The 17,366-nt window shown below is 37.8% G+C and overlaps 1 long non-coding RNA gene across 2 annotated transcripts in view; it reads right to left on the reverse strand.

The window, feature by feature from the left end:
* LOC111092268 overlaps window positions 1-17,366 on the reverse strand; it is a 65,298-nt gene that overhangs the window by 7,098 nt on the left and 40,834 nt on the right. Inside the window, exons 3-4 of one of the 2 annotated variants that reach the window (XR_005355526.1) lie at window positions 6,205-6,324; window positions 169-283 (exon numbers count right to left, since the gene is read on the reverse strand). This is a non-coding gene — a long non-coding RNA (uncharacterized LOC111092268). Of the gene's footprint in view, window positions 1-168; window positions 1,273-6,204; window positions 6,325-17,366 lie in introns of both variants that reach the window. The other variant, XR_005355527.1, reaches the window with a different exon arrangement.

The following is a 17,366-nucleotide window of genomic DNA, read 5'->3' on the forward strand; positions in this document are numbered from 1 at the left end:
ACAAAAATTCCTAGAACTATTTCTGTGTTCCATATGGCATCCATGCAAACAAAATTCAAAATTTTATTGAACTGGCTAAAATGAATCTGATTAAATCTTACAATATAAGTAATAATTATGTTAATAAGTACTTATCAATTTAGCAAGATGTAAATACTAAATACTTACTATGTATTCATTAACAAAATAACAACAAACATTCTAATAGACTCCTCCTGTATATCTTGATCAATTGCAACCTCATCCAGAGGTATCTCTATTTTTTTAGAATCTTCCATGTCAGCTATAAAATAAAAATTCAAAGATCATAAATTGTCTACCAAAAACATTCCCAGAAGTAAACAACTCCACAGCGAGATGTGCAAAACATATTTAAGGTTCCTGAAGCTATATGGAATCAATCTAGGTACAACATATTCAATGTAAAATGATTGATAACTTCAGGAATTCTAACATGTTATAAACAGATTATGAAATGAAGATTTATAGAATTTTAGAGCAAGAGGAACCTTAGGAAACAATTCATATTTTGATTTCTTCTTTTGTAGAAGGCTTTACAACTAAGCAGAGACATAATGAGCAATAGAACCAGGTTTCTTAGCTCCTAATTCAGTGCTTAGTTGGTTTACCACAGTTTGTATCATTTTCTGAATAATTCACATAAAGTATCTTTCTATATTGAATCACTAGTTCATCCCCATGATAACCAACTCCAAGCTTGAAACAGATAAATGAAACTAATCAAATTTATGAGTCAGGAATTTAGAATTAGGATAATGGGGGACTAAGTCAGAGGGAAAGTACTTGAATTGAGAAGTCACACTAAATAGTACAAAGTTAACATTGGGTGCTACCTTGGGTATATGCAGTGGCATAAGGTAAACCACTGCAGAACCCCCAAGAGACAGAAAATAGCCTGAGTCTCACTATCCCAAACTGCCTCTTCTGGGGGCCTGGTGATATTTGGACTTCATGAAGCTTGTTTGTATTTTTAAAGCCAATATCCCTCAACCATTCAAGCTACTTGAATGAACCAACTTAAGTAGATTTCTCTTCCCTGTAACAAAAAGTGCCCAGGGCAGAAGACTCTTCCCTCCTCTTGCTATTAACAAAACAACTATAAAAAGAAAATGGGTGTTGAGGAGCACCTGGGTGGCTCAGTGGTTAAGCGTCTGCCTTTGGCTCAGGGAGTGATCCCAGGGTCCTAAGATCAAGTCCTGCATCAGGCTCTCCATGGGGAGCCTGCTTCTCCCTCTGCCTGTGTCTCTGCCTCTGTGAATAAATAAAATCATGAATAAATAAAATCTAAAAAAGAAAGAAAGAAAAAGAAAGAAAGAAGGAAAGACTGAGAGAGAGAAAGAAAGAAAAGAAGAAGAAGAAGAAGAAGAAGAAGAAGAAAGAAAGAAAAGAAAGAAGAAGAAGAAAAGAAAGAGAAGAAAGAAAGACCGAAGAAGAACGACAAGAAAGAAAAGACAGCAAAAACGTAAAACCAAGAAAAACGAAGACAAAAAGAAAGAAAGAAACCTACAAAGCCCTCAAACTCACCCTGCCCTCACCTCAAGATCCTCCCCCATCAGACTCCTCCTCCTCTCCCCTCCATCCTCGCTCCCTCCCGCCCTCCCCCCTCCCCCCTCCCTCCCTCCTCCTACTCCCCCCCCCTCCCCATCCCCCCCTCCCTCTCCCTCCTCCCTCCCTCCCTCACCCCCCCCCTCCTCACTCCCTCCGCCTCCCCCCGCCAGCCCCGAAAATGGGTGTTGAATAATGGAATAATAAAAATGGCCATTGGAATCAGCATGAAGAACTGGAATAAAGCAGGAGACCAAGTTTATTCAAATGCCAGCTGTGGTTAAAGAATGTCATTCATTGTATGGGAAAAAGAAGCTGAGATCCCTCTCTAACTTCTTAAGTCAGTTTAGGAGCAGTCCCTTGATATTATAAATGTATGAGTTTTGAATGGGGATTTTCCTGCCCTCCTCCTCTTTTAGACTTGCCCTGGTGGTTCTAGACCAGAGAACAAAGGAACCTAATCCAGGAACATGAAAGGGCATTTTCCCTCTTCCACAAGCTACTCTTCTGACCATGAATTTACAGTCCTTCTGAGCTCCCTGCTACTCCCACCTTTTGGGGATAGCTCAGAACCTTAAGTCAACAGGGCCTCTTCCAATTTACTACTGGTTCTATTGGTTTCCTATAGCTTCAAGACAATCACTACACCTAAATTAGTAAAGCATTTTAAAAGTTCTTCTCCCAACAGCATTAAACACAATTGAATTAGCACTATTTATTTTCAACCAGCAGCCATTATCTTAACTATTTGTTGACAAAACCCTGATTATCCATTTGGCCATATCCCCAGCTCATTAGCTCAGAAGAAAGTCCAGATGAATTTCAGATATTCAAGACAATGCCATTCCTTTGTCAATGATTTGTAGAGGCATGGGCATGTAACATAAATCTAGCCAATAAGATCTCGGTAGCTAATATTTATTGAATGCTAACTCTGTGTCCTGGTCTAAGTGTTTCATAAGAATTCATCCTTTTTTCCTTCATTACAACTCTGTAAGCTAGAATCCATATTGTCCCTATGTCACATCTTACATGAAATGTAAGATAAGCCATTTTGATTCAGATTTTCTGTTACCTGTCACTGAACCAATCTGAACCAATACTCCAATTAACCTGTCCTTTTCTCTTTAGAACCACACTTAAGCATGAATGCAAGGACAGCAAGAGAATATATAAATGCCATACATCCTATTGCAATTCTTCCCTTCCCAGTTCCTGTAAAGGTTTTTCTTATACTTTACTATGAGTAAAAAAAAAAAAAAAAAAAAAGACTCATTCTCATGTATTAAGTTTATTATTAAAACACCTTACTATTGGCTTGTTTTATTCATGAAAAACCAACCTTGTAAACAAATGTAACAAATGAACATAAGTTTTCAGTATAAGCTCTATCAAAAAGATAGACAAATAGCCTTTTCCAAGCCTGTATTATTTCACTTAGGACTATTATTTGCTGAAGCAATCCCAGTTCATCCCAGGACTTCCGATTGCATGGTTATTGAATTAAATCCAATCTTCTGCTCTATCATAATTTATATTTTTATTATTTTAATTTTGGACCCTCTGAAATCACTGCTCACTACTCAAACCACTGCCTCATAAAATAATATTTTTATTATATGTTTCATGTTTCCAAGTTCCTTGGTTTTATGTCTACATATTTTTGGAAATGTAAGGAAAATTATTTTTAAGTCCTTTAGTAAATGTATTAAATAGCCATTAGTTAGGCTCTTGGCCATTAAATTTCTAATATTAAATTACTATTCAGGTGTTTCCTTCTTGCTCTCTGGCCAAAAATAAAGCAACTCACTTTAACTGTCTTTATACAGTGTTAAAAGTAATTCAGTTATACTGACATAGTTTAATATAGTGGCAGAATCATATGTCAATATGTAAATGCTGTGTGATTTATTTTCTTTGTAACATTGGGAAAGTTAATATTTGTGCCTCAGTTTCCTCACATATAAAATAGAGATCATACTAATAACTAATTTTTAGAGTTGTTGTGAAGATTAAATAAACCAATACATATGAAGCACCTGATAAGTACCAAGGACACAATAAGAACTCTAAATATGATTATTCCTATTATTATTATCAGGGTTAGCTGGTAATTAACAGAGAACTTGATTAACAGTGACTTAAACCATTAGAACATATGTTACTTACTAAGCATGACACTTGTTGGCTCTAGGGTTGGTTCATAGCTCAAAGATGTCATGAAGGACTGAGGCTCCTGCCACCCTTCTGCTTTGCCATTCTCAGTGTACTGGCAAAGTGTCCCTCATAGTTATAAGACAGCAACTCATTACAAGTTCTTCTAACAACAGTAAGGTAAGAGGATGAGGGCAAAACTAAAAAGGGAAGAAGGAATGAACTTTCTCCTGATAAATATTTATCTTTTCAGAAGGAAAATATTTCCCAGAAATGGCCCAAAATGTCTCATGTCTTAATGGCCAGAACTGGGTCACATGACCATTTCTAAACCAATTACTGAGAAAGAACAGAATTACTATGACTGATTTAGACCAGTGACAAGTCATTTTCTGAGGCTGGAACTTTAGCTGCATGATCAAAACCAGGTTTCCATCACCAAGGGAAAGAAGAGAATAGTCACTGGGTATGCAATCAATAGCGTGTGTCATCAACAAGCACTCATTTTTTGCATACTACGTGCTTAGCTAGTGCTCCTACTAAAACTATAGAAACTGTCAAAAGAACGAATGACATCTTCTTGGCCCTTTTGGTCCTGTTTACTTGGCATCTTTAACCTGAAGGCTATTCCTGCTAAGGCCTGCCAAGTAACTAAACCAGAGCCTTTAAGGCCTCCTTCCTAATCACTCTGGGTGGCTTCACCTATTCTCCCCAAATAAGTTTGATCTTCCTTTTCCTGGTCACATTCTTGTGTTGCATCTTGAAGTGTTTCATACTCTGCATTGCTTGGCCACTTTCAAGTAATGATAACTGAAGGATGGCACAGAGTTAGTAATTCAAAATTCCATGATTAGAATCTCTGAGCACCCCAGATACCCAGGAGCAGATTCCATTTCTCTCTTTTTTTCCTTCTCTATTGAGGGGCTACTGTGAGACAGGCACTTTGATAAATTCTTTCCACTCATTCCCACCAAAAAAAATTCATGAAATATAGGATTCAGATAAAAGCAAAGGACATAAAGACAGTGATTTGCACAAAACCAGTGGCTAGAAATAAGAAAACTATCCCTTATTGAGCCTATGCTACATATGAGCCAAACACTGCCCTCAATGCTACATATGAAATCATTCCTTTAATTCTCTTAACCACCCCATAAGGTAAGCATTCACTCACAACAAATACTTTCCAAGTACTCCCTACCTGCCATTCTATAGGTAAGATATCTGCAGCTTCAAAAGCTAAGTAAGTTCAAGTTCATCCAATTAGAAAGTAACAAGTATTATTAAAACTAGATCTAATTTTAAAAGCTTTATGTTGAAGCCTTACCCACCCCACACTGCAGGAATTTGAACCAAGGCCTCCTTTAGGCCCATTCCATAACTGCTAAATCACAGATGGAACATGTTTTATTCTATCTACTGTTCATGTTTTATTCTATCTACTGTTCTGTGAGATGTTCTCCAAATAGTTCAAGACTGGCCTAGCTGTCCAAAATGAAGTTGGGAATCTCTCAGAAAATATTTAGCAAATTAGTAACTCCCCTTTTGCCTTTCGAAAGTAGAGAGGCAGCTGATCCCTGTTGAGTTTAAGTAAAGGGGCTTCTGGGGAGGTAGATTATCAATATTTATCACATTTCCACTCTGTCATCAAGCCACAAATTAAGTGTTGTAACTTGGATTAAGCAAAATCTCTTGCACATGCCTTTTCCAGCAAAAGGTGGGCATATTCAGAGATACAGAACTAAATGAGACTGTTGCCCATTTTACCCAATCTAAATTTTGTTAGCTGGTCTGTTTTAGAAACAATATGGCCAAGAGATCTGCTATAAACCATTAAAACCTTTATTCTCTGTCGGCCCCAGATTACAGTTTACCAGGAAAGAGATTTAACAATTGGTAACTGCTCCAAATTTCCCCCTAAAGGAAGACTTCTGTCCCTGTTTCTCTCTTTGGTGTAACCTTATTCAGGTAGTTTCCTACTCAGAAACCAATTGGAGCTCTATCTGTAGAAATATGCAGTTCAAAAGATCTTTCCTTGCCTGTTTCTAGCACTGTTAGAGACTTACAAGAAGAAGGAAGTGTAGAGACATTTCTTGTGTTCATTCTGTTTGTTTGTATTCATTATTTTGCTTCAGGTACTCAGGTTTAAAACATGCTACAGAGCAAAATATTACCAAATCCTTTCTCTAAGTGCATTTATTTTCATGAAGGAGTGAAGTTTCAGAAAGCAAAACCTGACATCTGAGCTGCTCTAACACTCACTGCATCACTCTCCAGAGCTAGTCCCCAGGAGCTGCAAAATCAAGTTGTTGGGAAGCATGTATGTGCTGATCAACACAACTATATAAACCCAAGTTAAAATAAGGTGGATATGACAATCCCAGTGACCATGATATTTCAAAATCATGAAATAATATGCTTTTGAAAATATTCAAAAGCTCCAAAGGATGACTAAAGAAAACAATGTAATAAAGTAATACTTACAGTTTTCTTTCATTTGGATACAACACACACACACACACACAAAGCATAATGCAAACTTTGAAGTCCTTTCATGAAATGAACATACTGAAGTCTTCTTAATTCTGAGTCCCAATTTTCTCTCTGTGAAAGAAATTTTTGATGAAGAATTATCTCTAAGGTCAAAAAAAATAGCTTCTTCATCTTGCATCCCATGCTCTTTACAAATCCATCTATTATGGCACTAGTTGCATCCCACTGCTCTGTAATTAGCAAGGACATCTTTCTGTCTCCTATCGCTAGACATGAAGGTACTCTGTCCTAGGCCAGGTATTAACCTGGATACTGGCCTAGGACATGGTTTATTATGAAAATGTAGCCAATGTTCATTAAAATAAGAGGGGTCTATGGTTCTATACATTTCAAAGCCTGCATCCAAATTTTGAATGCTATTGCTGTAACAAAGTTTTCAAAGTCACCACTATTCCACAAGTTCCCAGAAAGCAATCAGCCAACTATTACTAAAAACTATTTCAATAATAATTGGGATAAGACCCTGGGCACTTATCTGACATTTGTTGAATACAATTATAACACATATAACCTTGCTTTAATGAGATGATAAATCAATGGATTAATTTTTAAGTGATTTTCTATGGGATTATGGCAGCCCATCCCAAACCTTTCCCAGTTGTTCTTCCATATATTTCTTCCCTCATTGGAACTACATAAATTTCAAACACTACTAAATCACTATTTCTCATAATTCATTCTATGGACCCCTGTATCTGAACTACCCAGAGTGTTTGTCACAAATACAATTTCCTGGGCCTTCCTCCAGCCCTGCTGACGTAGACTCTCCAAAGGTGGACCCCTGAAGCTGTATGTTTCATAAACCCCACATGTGATTCGTATGCAGACTCAAATATGAGAACCACTGCTCCGGACCCACAAATTAAGATTGAAGGGCAAACAGGATAGGACTGTGAGCATCTGCTGAAGCAATTAAAACAGGCTGAGCCTCCACAAGGTTATAAGATTACTTTGAATCTAGCACCTAAGAGAAGCATCTTGATTCCTGAGCCCACTATCCTGTACTTTGACTCAGAAGTCTATTACCACCAATAATTACATGATCTGTTTTCACTCTGCCTTTCTTTGGAAGAAAATCATCTCTATATACCTGGTAGTTAATATACATTTTATATTTAGAAAGCAGCATTCCTTCACCCCTCACCTCCCTTTCACATTCCCTATGACTTTTACCAAACCTCACATCTCTGCCTTTCCTATAAAGAAGGGAGGCATTGTTTAGGCCTCTCCCTCAAAGCCATGTCACCCAGGGTTCTGCTCCATGGTAAGGTGCTCTCCTCTAAGCCAAAAACAAAACCACCTTATTTAATCGAGAATAAAAACTCCACATTAAGGAGAACATATCTTACTGAAAAGATAGGTGTTTTTAAAGTTTTTAAGTGACCACACAAAAACACTGTTTTGGGGTAAAAATAAGCTTTTTGGTGAAAACAAAACAAAAATTGACATTTATAATGATTGTGCCATTTGGATGGATTTTCCTCCTGAATAGTATTGTTCCAAAGAGAAAAAACACAGGACTTCACAGAGACTGATGAGAAGACCTTCCAAAAAAACTGTATATTATGGAATGTTCATTGATCTCTTGCACATGCCTTTTCCAGCAATAGGTGGGCATATTCTGAGATACAGAACTAAATGAGACAGAAAGCTTTTGTTCTCTAAGAAATCAAGTGCTATTACAGAATGGTTACTCAACAACAACAAAAAAAGGCAATGGATGAAAAAAAGGTTTATTCCTTCAAAAGAAAACACAAAACAATGTACAGAAGAAAGAAACGGGGGGGGGGGGAGGGAAGAAATGAGTAAGGAAGGCCCTAATTCCATTCGCTGGAGAAAACCATCACAAAACAAAAGGAGGAAAGAGGATGGATTTCAAGAAAGAGCATGATATAATGGGAGACCTAAGAAAAGCTAGAGACTCTGTTCATCTTTCTACTTCTCATGAGTTGGAAGAGGCTCCCTGAGCAGATTCCTCATGACCTGCAGGAGAGGCTCTGAGAAGCAGCTCTGCCAAGGATGTATGGTTCTTTGAATTTTCCTTTTCAACTGCTAGATAGCAGCTATATTAATGAAGGAATTCACCAAATTTCATCATGTTAGTACCCGCCCAACACAAAATGGAATGAGTGTCTTCTTTCCAAGAGAGATAGGCGTCCTCCAAATCTTCCCAACGCTAAGATCCTGTCTGGATTGGATCACCTCCAAGTCTCTACATTAAAAATAATAATAATAATAATAATAACACACTGAGTGGGAAAGAGGATTGTTGTTGAAATAAAACATCTATATCTCCAGATCATTTGCCACATCCTTCTGGCCATCCAGAAGAAATCTGAATTAAGCCCATCTCTTAATTAAGATAAATTTTCTGGGTCATTGCATAGCTGAGTCATTCCATAAAGGCAAGGTGGGGAAGTGGGCAGCAGAAAAAGGAGGCTGCAATGATGAGACATGTTATGCATCACCATCCTTTCCCTATGCCCCATTCCTCCAAGAGAAAATGTTCTTTGTAAGGAGCTCAAAATGTGAATAACAAAAACCTTAGAATTGAGACAGACTCTTAGTCTAAAAACAAGAGCACCACTGCTATAATTAAAACTGTTTTTCGGGATGCCTGGGTGGCTCAGTGGTTTAGCGCCTGCCTTTGGCTCAGGGCCTGATCCTGGAGTCCCGGGATCGAGTCCCACATCAGGATCCCTCATGGAGCCTGCTTCTCTCTCTGCCTGTGTCTCTGGCCCCCTCTCTCTCTTTCTCTCTCTCATGAATAAATAAATAAAAATATTTTTTTAAAAAAACTGTTTTTTAACACAGAGGAAATACTGTCCAGTGCTGGCCAACTTACAGCCCTAGAACTTCAGCTAACCACAAGGAGTTAATATTTATTGAGTGTTCACTATATGGGCTAAGCATTTGCATGCATTATCTCTTTCAAAAATCATATTTGCAACAAAGATTTGTTACTTTCATGCCTAGAGCACAGAATCCATGGGTAGAGAAATCAGAGATTATTACTCTTTATGCTTAGAGAAATTATTTCACCAAAATAATTACAACCACTTTATTTTCAGTTGCTTTGCAAACCCTGATTTTTTTTTCTTCAAGCCAAAAGAACAAACAACAATACCCTAAACCCAACCTTGAAGTTGTCCTTGTCTCAATCTCATGGTCTTGTTCACAAACCCTGCCTTTACATAAAAGGCCAACCTTGTTGGGTGTGGCTGGCATGCCCACACAGGAGATGTGCACATTTCTTTTTGGGGATCAGCTTTTGGGGCAACCTCAGAGCAGTGTCACCATGTGGCTATCACCCAAATATCAGGATGAAAGCTGAGGTGCTGAATAAGAGAATATCTCAGAAAAGAAAAAAAAAGAGAGAGAGAGAGAGAGAAAGAGAGAACCTGACCACAGGTTAATGCGAAACAACTGTCAATTCTAGAAGTCAGTTCAGGCTGTAAGGAGGCAGAAGCATCATAGTGACAGCATGATCATGATAGAATCAGACTTGGATTTTCCAATGTGTCCACTGGTATACTGGGAAAACCCGGAAAGCCAATGGCAGCACCACCACACAATACCAGCTCCAGACAGTGGAGCTGCCCAAAAAAGGGGCCCATAAAGCAACTTGTACAGTCAGCAACTCTAAAACAATACTGTTTACAAATGCAATGCCAGTTTGGTCACTCTGCTAGGAGCAAATGTGATCTTTCTTGCAATTACTTCAGAAACTTGCCTTTTTAAGATTAGAAGAAATCAGCTCTGGAGAGATTGGATGCAGTCACAGAAAGAACATGCCTTTGGAGCTTTGGAGAGAAAGTTGTACATGCACTTGACCCAGTTACAATCTTCCTTTCTCTTTTCCTCTACCCACTGTTCAGGAGCCTCTTCCCTTACTTCTAAGGCTTTTTTCCATGGCAATTTATTTTCCATCTTAGAGTTAGATTGCATTTCATTCTTTTCTCCTATACTGTTTTCTTTAAAAAAAAACTTCTATGAAAAGAAGTTAAAAGTTGTCCACTATAGGATATACAAAAAAAGCGAAGAAGTGGAATATGCCAAAAAATACAAAGAAGCAAAATAAAATCACATCTAATCTTACCACCTGGATGATCAAAATCTTTATCAATTCAGTATCTTTTAATTTTTCTTTGTGTCTATGTGTGTGTATATGTATGTATATATATTCAGTTATTTTACAAAACTGGGATCATTCCAAAATACAGTTTTGTTATCCGCTTCTTTCTAATTATAATGGCAGCATATTCTCAAGCCATTAAATACCCTTTGAAAACACATTTTTTAAATGACTACATAATTACTATTCTTTTTCACGCTTTGACACTGAGTGCAGTACATTAAATAGAATAATATATGGATTTTTCCCCTTTTTAATGTAACTGAACCATTTGTGTTTTATTACATTCACTTTTAATGTACTTCTCTATTGTTTTTTCAAGATCAGACACTTTAAGTGCAGCCAATTAAGTTGAAAACACTTAAGAACATCAGGAAAGATTTATTGGTGGTATAATACTAAAGATATCTAAGCCAGCTACAGTTCTCAAAACAGCCCTTATATCTACAATCAAATAAAGTTCACTTCCTATGAATAAGAGATTGCTTGTTTCTTACAATTTCAAATATTAAAATAGGCTGGCTTAGTTGTGTTGTGAATTGTGATGGCACTGTATCCCCCGCCCCCATTGGCCATTCACTTGCAAATATCTTAAACTTTTTATCCCATTAGATGGCATTTATTAGCATCACACCATCTAGTCATTTAGAAAACTCTGAATAACTGACTGCATTATCTGTAGAACTTAACTTTCTAACAACTATTACTCCCAATGTCTGGTTTCAACCTGGTTGTTTGGAGCTCTCAGAAAATATTCTCCCAAAGAAACAAGCTCTAAGTGGTAAAGAACTGACAAGGGCCTGACACACAATATGCCATGCTAGGAGTACCATGTTGCAGTGTCACAGTGATACTGTGACAATGAATGAATTCAGAGTACAGTAGTAGGATCAGTGACTTTCTCACTTTTTGTCTCAGTTACCCAGCAGCAGGAGTAAAGATTTCAGAGGGCAACTTCGGGACACTCAAAGAGGCAGAGCGTGACAGGAAGACTCCAGGGCACCAGAGAAACAGGTCTCTTTCTCAGTGTGGGTCAGCTTTCACTCTGCACTGAGCACCTGCTTCAACTTTCTACCATCACCATCCTGTGACACCCCTCAGGCTTTGCCCACTTCCCAATTCTCTCAAGCTTTCTTTTTCCTATATGCAAGTTCAGAATCTCTTTTGAGGTTTTTTGTATGTGTTGCTGAGAATACTAAAAAAGTTAAAAGCTCCCTCCTAAATTCAACCCTTAATTTTAATATCCTATAGTGAAAAACAAGGGTAGCAGTAAGGGAATAGGGTGGCTTCAGAGTACACAGACACCTAAAGAAAAGCAGGCAACTACATTTCAGAGGAGCATTCCATTCCAATGACTCTTTTGATCATTGGGGCCCCTGGAGAGTAAGGAGGGGGAATGAGAGGATAAGGTAGAGATGAGCATTCCTCCATGCCAGACCTCAAGAATAGCAAAGGGAGAAAACCTACATAAGAATCAGCTTCGAGTCCTCTTTTCCACCTTGATATTTTCATTTCCACTATTTGTGTGGATGGAAAATAGGGTATGTTAAAAAAAGGAAATGAGCATTTCTTAAATTCGTACCAGGGTTCAGGCATTGGGATTTTATGAATGAGAAAACTGAGACTCAAGGAAGTCAGATGAGGAACAAAGAGAAGGGAAGCAGGAAGAAGGTGCAGTTCTTAGCAGGAGCAAAGATAGGGAAGATAGATGGAAGTCCCAAAGAGTGTCAACTGGGAGTGGAAAACAGCCCTCTGTTCTCCGACTACCAATTTCTTATCCCTGACTGAAATGGGGATGACATTCTGAAGACTATTTCTACATATGGAATAGATGTAAGGCACGCATCTGTATTCTGATTTCCATTCAGGTGTTTTGGCGTGTACTCACCACCATGGCCCGTTGCAGTTTCTACCAAAACAAGAGAGACTCAGAAGAATTTATACTTTAATGTTTGCAACCAGCCAGCCACCCCACCCTCTCCAGCCTACACTGTCAAGCTCTGAATTTGGTTGAAAGATCCATCCTACTCCAGTCTACAGTCTTCAATCCTAAAAATAAATTGCAATTTAAACATGAATTTAGGGATCCCTGGGTGGCGCAGTGGTTTAGCGCCTGCCTTTGGCCCAGGGTGCGATCCTGGAGACCCGGGATCAAATCCCACGTCGGGCTCCCGGTGCATGGAGCCTGCTTCTCCCTCTGCCTATGTCTCTGCCTCTGTGTGTGTGTGTGTGTGTGTGTGTGTGACTATCATAAATAAATAAAAAATAAATAAAATAAAATACAATAAAATAAACATGAATTTATTATTTTCAAACAGAATGTTGCATGTCTTACTTTCAATTATTCTTATGTGAACTAACAGGCTTTTTTTTCAGGGAGCATTCAATTCTAAATTTCATTTCTTCTTTCGTATCCCTCTAGCTGCTTCTATCATTTTTTTCAATGTTTTAACCTCTTCGTTCTAAAGCTTTCCAATAAATCGAAGTTGTAGACACTTTCCTTACGATCTCTAGAAAAGCAATCTTTCCTACAGTAACTTAGTCTTCTCATTTTAATAAATCACTTAGCATTTGTTGTTATTCTCATCGATGAACAATATTATCAACAAAGACAGCAACCATAAAACCATTCCTAAGCAAAGGAGATGGATTGGAAAGTTCAGGCAAGAATTGTTAATATTCTCTCATACTTGGGAAATTCCATGTTATTGATCAGTTCAGAATGTGGCATTACAAATGTTGTGGAGACAAAAATATGAGCATTCCTGGGAGAGTTTTGTTTTAAAAGAGTAAGAAAACATTTGACAATCATGCAGAAAAGGTCTAGACCTTCCAGAAATAAAACAGGAGGAAGGTATAGCTCTTACCAGCAGTGAAGCCAACAAAAAGGTATATATGAGAAGAATCCTTGGACTGTCCATTATAAAGCAAAAATTCTTTGGGCTACTTCCTTTGCCCAACTGTCACTTCAGCAAAGAATATAAGCAACTGCTTTATTAGTACCACCATCACTTAGAAGTTCTTTACAATCTAAGCATAGTAGACAACTTTATTGCTGAAGGGAAGCAGGATATAGTTCCTGGGTAATAGCCATGTCAAAATTCAGAAGTGAAACAAGATTTTCTTCATTGTTCTGATGGGACACAAGATGTTTCTGAGGTTTAGAGTTCAACTTTTACAGGCACCTTGTTTCTGCCTTAGAATTACTTTATATTTACATGGTACAGTCACTTAATTTCCACAGGCAAATTTATTCCCTATTAAAGAGTCAAAAAGTCAAAGATGTTTAAAAAGTTCACAGACTTCAGTCCTGAGACTTATGAAGACTTTGGATTTGATTTATATTTTCTGTGCCTTGGTGTTATTTATTTATATGGGTTAGGTTATTATGGATAAAGAGAACTTGTTCTTAAAATTAGATGAATGGATAAATGAATAAAGAAGATGTCATTCATATTTCATATATATATACATATATATATACGCAAACACATATATATATGAATAATTTTTAGCCATGAACAGAATGAAATGTTGCTATTCACAACTATATGGAGGGACCTTGAGTGCATTATGCTAAGTGAAATAAGTCAGAAAAAGACAAATACCATATGATTTCACTTACATGTGGAATGTAAAAAAAAAAGAGAGACATAAATACTGGGAACAAACTGATGGTTGCCAGAGCATGGGGAGTGGGGGAATGGCAAAATAGGTAAAGGGGATTAAGAGATACAAACGTTCAGTTACAAAATAAACAAATAATGGAGATGAAAAGTACAGCCTAGGAAATACAGTTAATAATACTGTAATAACTTTGTATTGTGCCAGATAGTAACTACACTTATTGTTGTGAGCATAATATATATAATTGTTTAATCATTATGTTGTACATCTGAAACTAATATAACACTGTATGTCAACTCTACTTTAGTTTAAAAAATACATAATACATAAATAATTAGGTGAACAGGAAATCATTACAAGTATATTGGCATACTAATACAGACCATTGCTTTAGTTTCACTAATCACTAATAATTATATTTTAATAAACCCTACCTTTCATCATGTGTTATTTATAAAGCACAATTTCAATAGCTATACTTTTCCTTTCTAAAGTTTTATGTGATATTTTTCAAACAAACAAGCTCTCTGTTTTAGTATTCATTCCTTATAATGTTCCCCTAATTTTATTTTTCATGATTTTTTTCACACCATCTTTTTTTTCAAAACTTTTTTTTATTGAAATACATTAGAAACACAATGTTACATTAGTTACAGGTATATAAAAGTGATTTGACAAGTCTGCGCAATATGCTATATTCACCACAGTAAGTGCAGCTACCATCTGTTACTATACAAAGGCATTATAATACCACTGATTATATTCCCTATGCTGTATCTCTCATCTTCATGACTTATTCATTCTATAACCAGAAGTTTGTAACTCCCACTTCCCTTTACTCATGTTGCCCATCCCTCACCTCCTATTTCCTTCATTATTTTAAACATACTTATTTTATAGTATCCTAAATTTCACAGTACTTTATTGAGTTCCTGGGATAGAAATTTTCCAAATTTTTATTCCCCTATTACTTCATTCTATGGCACATGTGTGTATGTATGTGTCTGTGTGTGAATTTTGTATGCTGTGAACTGCAGAAATGTACTTTGGGAATGATTTTGAGTTTTCCTATAAAGGAAGCCCCGGGGGTTTCATTACTCTACAGTAGTTTGTATATTGATTTTTCAGCTTGGGATTCCCGGAGATGCTGGTAGGGTAAATTTGGATTCTATAACCAGGCCAGCACGCTCATGCGGATGTATTTTTTTTCACCAGAACCCAGGGTACTCATGAGCTGCATCAGAGCTTTGCTGGACCAATGGAGAGTTTTTAAAGTTCACTTTTTATTGAAAGAGAAGGCATGGGCCTAGCCTCATGCTAGGATCTCAAGAGCCTTGAGTAACCCAAGGATAGATCTTTTGGCATTAAAACCCCACCATCGGGATCCCTGGGTGGCGCAGTGGTTTAGCGCCTGCCTTTGGCCCAGGGCGCGATCCTGGAGACCCGGGATCGAATCCCACGTCGGGCTCCCGGTGCATGGAGCCTGCTTCTCCCTCTGCCTGTGTCTCTGCCTCTCTCTAGCTCTCTCTCTGTGTAACTATCGTAAATAAATAAAAATTTAAAAAAAAAAAAAAAAAAAAAAAAAAAAAAATAAAATAAAATAAAACCCCACCATCTACCTAGGCATTTGGGTCATATATCAAGGTCTAATCCTCTTCTGGGCCACGGTGACATCTGTTCATTAGCTTACCACTCTGGATTTGTGTTCCCTCTTTGTTTCTGGTACTAGGAGATTTCCCTTTCTTCCTTTTAAGTACCACTTTCTATTTCTAATATTTTATGAGTTTTTTAAAATTAATTATTCCCATGTGTTTGTTGTGTGCAGGTCTTCTACAATAATCTGTCAGGGGATCCCTGGGTGGCGCAGCGGTTTAGCGCCTGCCTTTGGCCCAGGGCGTGATCCTGGAGACCCAGGATCGAATCCCACGTCAGGCTCCCGGTGCATGGAGCCTGCTTCTCCCTCTGCCTGTGTCTCTGCCTCTCTCTCTCTCTCTCTATCATAAATAAATAAAAAAAAAAATTAAAAAAAAAATAATAATCTGTCAGGATGCTGGAACAAAAAATCCAAAGAACTTTTTTTTTTAAGATTTAGTTATTTAAGAGAGAGACAAAAGGGTCACATGCATGGAGGGGAGGGGCAGGGGAAGAGGGAGAGAGAATTGTAAACAGACTCCACACTTTTTTTTTTCAATCTTGTATCTTTATTGAGTAAACCATTCCTGGGTAAAGAAAAAACAACACTAGGTTTTGCGACAGCAGTTAGGAAGGTGAGAGAAGTCCCCTTCCCTCCTCTGCCCTCACACCACAAGGTCTGGGTCACTTATAAAACTCATGCTCCTGCTCGTCCTTCTTGATGACTGTCTTGTATGCTTTCTCAAAGTCCTTTGCCAGAACAATGTAGTGGTTCTTACAGATGGCCAACACTGTGCATGGCCAACACCCAACACATGGCTCAATCTTACAATCGTGAGATCGTGACCTGAGCTAAAACCAAGGGAAAGATGCTTAACCAACTGCACCACCCAAATGCCCCAAAAATCTAAAGAACTTTTATGTGATTTTCCCATTTGTTCATCACAACAGTGAGGTAAACAGAATTAGTTCTCACAATTTTACAGATGAGGGAATAGAAAGGCACTTAGACCTATTAAGTCAAAGAGCCAGTGCATGATGAATCAAGGCCTACAATATTTAGACCTACATTCTTTCCACTCTGCTAGAGACTCCTTTTTTTTTTTTAATTTTATTTATTTATGATAGGCACACAGTGAGAGAGAGAGAGAGGCAGAGACACAGGCAGAGGGAGAAGCAGGCTCCATGCACCGGGAGCCCGACGTGGGATTCGATCCTGGGTCTCCAGGATCGCGCCCTGGGCCAAAGGCAGGCGCTAAACCGCTGCGCCACCCAGGGATCCCCTCTGCTAGAGACTCCTAAACAGGAAGTCCTTTAATCCTTTTGGGTCTAGGCATTATCTTTAGGCTGAATAAACAATGCCTTAACATATATATTCTACTACACTTTAAATATCTAGATTTTGTGATTAATAAATATAACTTGATTAAAAGGAGAACTCCCCACAAGTCCACTTCTTGGTACCTATCCCAAAAATGGCAAACTATACAATCCTAAGGAGGCACATATATACAAAGGATGTTTTTCTGCAGCACTTCTCATAATAGCAAAGTGTTAGGAAAAATGCAAATGATCAACATTAGGGGAATAGATAAACAAACAATGGTATTACATATAGTTTAAAAAGAATACGTGGGGTTCTCTATAAACTGACATGAAATGATTTCCAAGACAGAGTTGAGCTGCAGCATAATACATA

The sequence above is a fragment of the Canis lupus genome, chromosome 2 (assembly GCF_011100685.1).
Source record: "Canis lupus familiaris isolate Mischka breed German Shepherd chromosome 2, alternate assembly UU_Cfam_GSD_1.0, whole genome shotgun sequence".
In the NCBI taxonomy this organism is placed as follows: domain Eukaryota; kingdom Metazoa; phylum Chordata; class Mammalia; order Carnivora; family Canidae; genus Canis; species Canis lupus.